The 7,182-nt window shown below is 50.6% G+C and overlaps 1 long non-coding RNA gene across 1 annotated transcript; it reads right to left on the reverse strand.

Annotated features, from left to right (window-relative positions):
* Nucleotides 1-694: 694 nt before the first annotated feature.
* On the reverse strand, nucleotides 695-3,164 carry LOC141952746 (uncharacterized). Its single transcript, XR_012631725.1, has 3 exons — nucleotides 3,117-3,164; nucleotides 1,373-1,543; nucleotides 695-792 (listed from the first exon to the last, which is right to left on the reverse strand). It is a non-coding gene; the product is annotated as an uncharacterized LOC141952746 (long non-coding RNA).
* Between the last annotated feature and the right edge of the window lie 4,018 nt (nucleotides 3,165-7,182).

Here is a 7,182-nt window from a genome sequence, read left to right on the forward strand (position 1 = left end):
TCACCAGATCGAACCCACAGAGTAACTGGGCACAGCTGGTGTCTTGCAGAGGACACGGAGCTGCAGCAAAGGCAAAGACAAGGGCTGCAGTGAGGCCCCAGGGAGAGGAGGGCAGTGCTGGCACAGACAGCTTACACCATCCGTGGGAGCATTCCCTTCCTCTGTTTTAACCCATGAAGGAAGAACTCCAGCGCTCAGCGAAGGGACTGACTGCGACACTCAAACCGTTTTAGATGCTATCAAAACATTTCCTCCCAAATAACTGCAGTGAGATCACTTACCCAGCTGCATCGTCATGAAGTCCCAAGCATGAATTCCCAAATGGGCAGCCCATAATCCTTTCTGTTTATTTTACATCCCACTTCCAAACCCTGAGCTGGTTCTCTACTCCTTTTCTAAATCAAGACAGTATCTCAAATGTCTACATTTTGCACACCCCAACATTAGCGGTGCAACCATGATATCCAAGAAGAGTAAATTGGTTTTTCCCCACTGCTTTTTGAAACAAAGCAAAGTCCTTGGCCCCAACAAGTGTAATGCCTCCTAGGTTTTCTTTTTCTGTAATACTATGAAACCATTTAATCCAGCCAGCTGTCTTTGTGTAAATGCAGAAGAAAATTTACAAGCCTCAAGAAGTTAATCACAGCTCAAAGGGAATCTCTGACCTGGAGGTTAGCAAGGCAGTAACTGTGAGGCTGTGACTGCCAGGAGACAATGCCACAGGAAGATGGGTCCATTCTGGATGGAGGTTCAGGCCTGACTCAGCAGGGTACTGCCCTTAGGCATCTCAGCCTAAACAAGAAAGTGAACATTTGTCAAGGGCACTGATCACCTACACAGTTACAAGATGCTTCAGTAGTTGTTCCTGGGGCTCACTCTACCTTAATCCCAACTCTCCTGGCCTTGTGTTTCCTCTGGCAGCTAAAAACCACCGAAGTCTTCACCATATTGAGGGCAGAAACACGCTGCAGTACCAGCACACTGTAGGAGCAGGGCTTAGTGGCCTTTCACAGTCACAGAGGCAGAGCAGGGGTCAGCCTCTCCTCCTCCGCACCCAGCTCTTCTCCTCAGCTGGCAGGGTCCTGCCAGGACACTCTCCATCCCACCCAGTGCCATGGGGCACCACAGGCTGGGGAGCACCAGGCCCTCCACTCCTCCACCCAAGGAGGGCACAGAGCCTCCTTCAGAGCCCAAGCACATGGCAGCTCTCTACTACTGGGCATCTCACGCATTTAAAACCATGGCAATACCTGAGCACCCACAGCCCAGCAAGACCCTCTCATGGTCAGCTCCAAGGACCACACTAAATGCCACAAGTGGACCTTCCCTCCAACTTCTTCAGGCCAAGAAAAAAGAACTTCATGTGCTTTACCTGGTCCACCACAGCTTGGTTGGCATTTGCAGCTTCTGGCATCACTTGGCAGCTCCATTTGCAGTGGGACGGGTCTCCTTGGCTCCTGGCTTCACAGCAAATCGGTCATCCAAAGCCCCAGCAGGTCCAGTACCTCTCCTGCAGGCCACTTTCAAACACCAACACCTGGGTCTGCGATTTGAAGCAAAGGAGAGGAAGATTAGAAAAAACAAGAGCTGTAAGTGGGACACAGGGAAGGGACAAACTCAGCCCGTGACATGCATTTCAGCCTCAGCCCACAGGAGCCCCAGGCACGGTCATGGCAGCTACAAAGCACCACAGCGTGTTCAGAAGCAGTGCTGGGAAAGGAGCAGCTTGCTTTCTTTATGCCTTGTGAAGCACTGAAGGGACAAGCTGGTCTCCTCGCCACTGCCAGGCCAGCGGGTGCAGCTCCCTGCAGCACACGGGCTGTGCCAAGAGGTGCTGGGGCAGCCTGAAGGCACCAGCTCTGCTGGCCAAGGAAGTTACAAGGTGAACAGGCATCAAGAAAAAAGGCAAAGTGGAATGTGGCTTTACCTGCTCTGGGCAGTTGCCTTCACAGGCTTAATACAACCATGCAACAGCCACAACTGCTGAGTTTGAACTCAAGCAAAATCCCAAAGCAATTGCTGGATTAGTCAAATATTTGGCTGCATTTGTATCCAAAAGTCTTTTGTCAAAAAACCTGGGCATTTTGTTAAAGAACAGACACACAGAGGCCGTCCTGGGCTCGAACCTAAGCCAGGGCTTCATGATTTTTAAACAGGGCACCTAGTGCACCCCTTCAAAGAGCCTCTGCTCTCTGCCGTGGAAGTACTGTCAGACTCCACAGCTTTGACGTGATCGAGGTCTCCACGCTGACTCCCAGCACATCACATTTTGGCAGTGGGAGCAGAGGGGCAGGTTTTCATTTTCCACATAGAAATCGTCCAAGCTGAACTGTTAAACCAGCTCCTTGGGTTCTCCCTTTGAACCTCTTCCCACCCTTCACACATCCCAAGAACTACCATGAATCAAAGAGCCAGAAACAAAACCAGCCCCAAACATCTCCTGCAGATTCTCCTTGAGAGAAATCTTCCCACTCATGAAAAAACAGCTTTGTAATAAGCATATGGCCCCAAAAGCAGAGGGGAAAACCCTTCAAAACACAAAGCAGGAGCGGAGCCACTCGTGAAATCAGACCGGGTGATCAGAAACGCTGATCGGTCTGTGCAGGGAGCATCAAAGGCCTGAAAGAATGAATCTGCCGAGCCACTGGTATCATTTAAAACAGCTGGGGTTTTAGAAGACAAGACAGTAGCCACATTAAAAAAACAAAAATGAGGATAAAAAAATTAAAAGGTAGGCACCCCAATGGGCCCAGAAACAGCCAGGTTTGCATCTCAGTGACCATCAGCACAAACATCTCTGAGTCTCAAGGCTCAGCGTTGCAGGACAGACCCGCCCAACCCGGAGCTGTCAGCCTCACGGCAGAGCTTCTGTTTCCCATTACCAGGTCTGTTACAGGAGCAGCTCAAGAGGGTGCAGGTTTTATTTGAGCAGCCTCTCTCTGCCAAGGATGAAAACAGGGACCTGAGTACCCCAGTTATGACTTCTTCTCACACTGAAAAGTCTTCCTAGTGCACCCTGGCACCTGATCTCATTAAAAGGGAAGAGGGGGAGCAGATGGAAACCAAAAGCAGCTGCCAGCTGCCAACCACTGACCCCGTCCGACTCCATTGCTCACCCCACTGTGGCAGAGGCACAACTGGCTGCTCCTGGAAGGACAACAACAAGGCCAGCAGGAGACAAGGAGGATTTCAGGTGGGCAATAAACAGCAGGAGCAGATGAAGTCTTGGTAAATAAGAGATCCTTTGTCAGGAAGAAATTCATCTGCAATCAGGAAAGACAACACATGAGGACTGTGCCACGCCCGGGACCATCCTGTCCCTGCAAACAGGGAGGAGCGGTGTGCTGGCTGGAGCAGCCACCATGTCTCAAGCCTCTCCAGCACGTCTCTCCCTCCAGGCACCAGCAAACCCAGCAGCAAAGTCCCGGTACATGAGCTGGGATCCCCGGCAGGGCCTGCAGGAATCACACTCCTATCCCACAGCCTCTAGTTCAGGTATTCAAGCACTCCAGAAAGCCTCAGCAGACCCAGGTGATGTCCTGTAAGCAAGAGCATAAGAGAAGGTACATATATCCACCACCCTTCCCTCCAAGGTGTTTGCTTCATTCCTATCCCCAGAGCATCCCCCGTGGGCTCCACCACAGAGACAGCCCTGACACTTTCCCTTACAAAACCGCACGGGGACTCCCAGGGCAACCAGGCCAGAGAAGAAACCTTCCTCATTTCCTGAACCAACCCAAAACTACTTTTTCCTCTTTCCTATAGATAGAAAAAATAAAATCCCCCCCATGACAGAGGCAGCACCTAAGATGGACCAAGGGTGACATTAAAGGTCACAGATTTGCAGTCATCTAATTACAGCTCTGCCAGGGACCAGGCAAGGTGTTTGATCTCACAGGGACTCAACTTTCCTACCTGCCAGGCCAGTCCAGCAATACAGATTTGGGAAAAGGCAAAGTCTCAAGGGCAAGCAAACAGCTCACATTCAACACGGTGAATGCTACGGAGAGGCTTAACTATCTTCTCCGTATTCAGCCTCTCTGAGCAGTCTAGTGTTTTTCACAACATAGAGAATAAAATTTCTTAGTAGAAAATGGTATCTTTTACCAGACTAACTGGATGGGAACAGAAAGTTTTACTGACAAACCCTACCTTCTCCATACCCTTACAGCACGTTGGCTAGATCAGCATTCCTGAAAATATGTGCCTGCAGCAGTCCTGAAAGGCGGGGAAAAAAGCATCTCCGCTTGGTGGATAGAACTGGGATGCAGATGATATTGCACAGGAGAATTAAGGTATAAGGCTATTATGCATCAGTTTTTCTCCATCAGCTGCCTACAAGCAGGGTCCTGTCCCACAGAAGACACGAGGTGTCACACTCCCCATTTGCTGTGGGCTTCGATGCCTGGCACATCTGCAGCCAGGTTACAGCTGCCTGCCTCCGGCCTTGGCCACCCACCTAAAAACCTTGAAGAGGGGAATGGAAGGGCACCGAGCATTCAGCTGGTGCCTTCAGCCCTCAGCATCCTCCATCTCTAAAGAAAAACAGAGCAGGGCAAGTAAAATCATGCCCAGGCACCAAGACCTTCTAGAGGCATCCATCAGCTGACCTTCTGACTGAGAAACAAACATCTAGGGTTTCTCTTTAGCACAGCCTCAAGGCACAGACCTTCTTTTAACCCTCCCCGGCTGCTGTTCCCACCTTTTTAATCAGGAACTGGATGCTGATTTCTCCCAGACAGGTTCACAACACCTCGCTGGGCTGAGCACAGAAAGATGGCTTCTGTTTAATTTTCCTATGACTAGAAGACAGAGGTTTCCAAACCTGTTTGGAAACTTTTTTTTCCCCTGTCTGGTCTCACCAGCACTGGGAACTCCTTTTACAAATGATATCTCATTAAAGATACATCTGGGATTAACCAAGCCAGCTACATCAAACCTTCCCAAGGAATAGCTGGGCTGCAGGGGAGCTGATGAACCTCCTCATGGAGCAGATCTGGGTAACTAGCCCAGCAAGGAGACTGCTCAGGAAGCCTCCTTGTGAGTAACACTTCTTCTCCATGAGCAAGAGCAGTGACAGCTTTGCACGCTGACTCTGGGAGGCTCCAGCTGCTGACAGAACACAGCTCCCTCCTCCGCTGGTTTGCAAGCCCTCCCTCCCCAGGCAGAGGCAGCAGATGAGGTAGCCAACCTCCCTTCAGACAGGACATCTGAGTCTATAATGGCAGCTTCCATCCTGGGCTTAGCTTCCTTCCTCTCCACAGCTCAGAGAGCTTTTCTGCCTCGTTGGACTCACTGGTCCCTCCCTGCCCTGAACTCGAGAGAGGGCCCTGGGGAGGTTGGACTGGCCCCTCCACGCTTTCAAGCTTGCTGGGCTGTATCTCTGTGCAATCCACAGTCCCTGCACATAAGGGCAGCCCTTTTTTTAGTCTCTCTGGCAAAGTGAGCTGAAAAGCAGCTGGGGAGAAGCATTCACTTGGGAGAGCAGGATTTCTCCTTCCCAGCGAGCGGCATTTGTAGGGCAGCAGACAAACTGGCTGACATTTGCCGAGAGCTCTGAAGGCACACAACCCTCCAGAAATGCCCATCGTTAGTCCTGCTGTTCTTGTCTGTCTCCCACAAAAGCTACGACACAAAAGCACAACCCTTGCACACATCCTGTCTCCCTACGCTTCTCCTCCTTGACTTAACTGTCCCCTTGAGCCCACAGAAAACTTTCAAGGCCTAGAAACACCTGGTATGAAATGAAAACAAAGGTCAGATATCAAGTGCAACCTCTCCTGGGGATGTACGCCCAACAAGAAACCCTCTCTCATCATGGTCATAATGCAGGTAAGCCTGAAACAGCTGCTCTTGAGGAAAGAAGCAGTACAAGGAGCTCCTCCCCAGCACATCGCTCCCAGAGCCCTGCTTGATCCCCGGGCAGGGCAGGGGCTGCTGCCAGCATGGGCTCCCTGCCTTCCCAAATTCCCCCCTCGACATTCCCACTTGCCCCAGGTCTATGTACAGGTTCATCTGGACACTTCACAGCAACAGCAGCTGTCTTTCCAGTCAAATAAATTCATCTAGAAGAGAAAAGGCAGCCAGCATCTGCTCCCTGGCAGAGCTTGCAGCAGACAGCAATATTGCTACATTTCTCCATGTTTTTTAATGCTTTTTTCTCTTCCTTTCACTCCTCATAAAGCAGACTGCATGGGTCATCAGCAGGACCAGGCACAGAAACATGGAAAAATTTAGGAGGAAGAGACTTTGGATGTCTCTGGTCCAACCCCTCTGCACAAAATGGACAATTTCAAAGTTCAAACAGATTGTGCAGGGATGCGTCCAGCAGTGTGAAATATCTCCCAGGATGGAGATTCCCCACCTCTCTGGATTACAATAAGCCTTTACCTGCCTTTAAAGTTACCAGATGTTTGTCCTCAGCTACAGCACAGGCTCCAAGAGATACTGTGTGTTGTGACCCTGCAGCCTTTGTTCTGGAAGTGAACCTCAGCACGTGCCTTCAAAGTCCTTGGCTCCTGGAAAAGAAGAGAAAGTCTCCTGGTTTGAGTGGATTTTTGTTTTTAAGCAGCCATCTGCTGAGACCAAAATGCCAGTTGCTTCATACCAAAGATAAAAGCCAAAGCCAGGGTACAGCAGAAAGGCAGGGAGGTCATCGACCTTGTGCATAGGAGTGCCAGATGTGCCATGGGCCAATAATCCCACGGAAATAAAAGGTACCACTTGCCTTTAAATATGGGTGATTGCAGCAAATTGGTGCAGACTTGTGTCTGCTCCAAGTACTTTAAAGTGCTAACGTCTGCCCTGGGGCCTTTTCAGTAAGAAGCCCTTGGAGACACAGGCTGCCAGCCTTGTGCCAGCCAGAAGAGGAGAGGGCGGCATGTCAGTGATTCTGGCTGAACTGGCTCTCGTCACAAAGTCGGGAGGAAGAATTTGATTTTTTTGGTATGTTGTGCTACATCTCTTTGTGCTTCTCTTTCCCGGAAAAACTAAAGGTGATGGTTGGAGCAGTGACACAGACCGGGCATGTCCCAGTCTCAGTCAGGGTCACCTACGTTATAGGAATGGTAAGGTCTGGTCCCCCAACGCCACCCGGAGCTCCCTGCAGTGGTAGGAGGGGGTTAACTGGGAAGCACCGATGCCTGTTCCACTTGCTGGTCTGTCAGCTGAGTACAGACAGAG

This window comes from Strix uralensis, chromosome 20, assembly GCF_047716275.1.
Source record: "Strix uralensis isolate ZFMK-TIS-50842 chromosome 20, bStrUra1, whole genome shotgun sequence".
Classification (NCBI taxonomy): Eukaryota; Metazoa; Chordata; class Aves; order Strigiformes; family Strigidae; genus Strix; species Strix uralensis.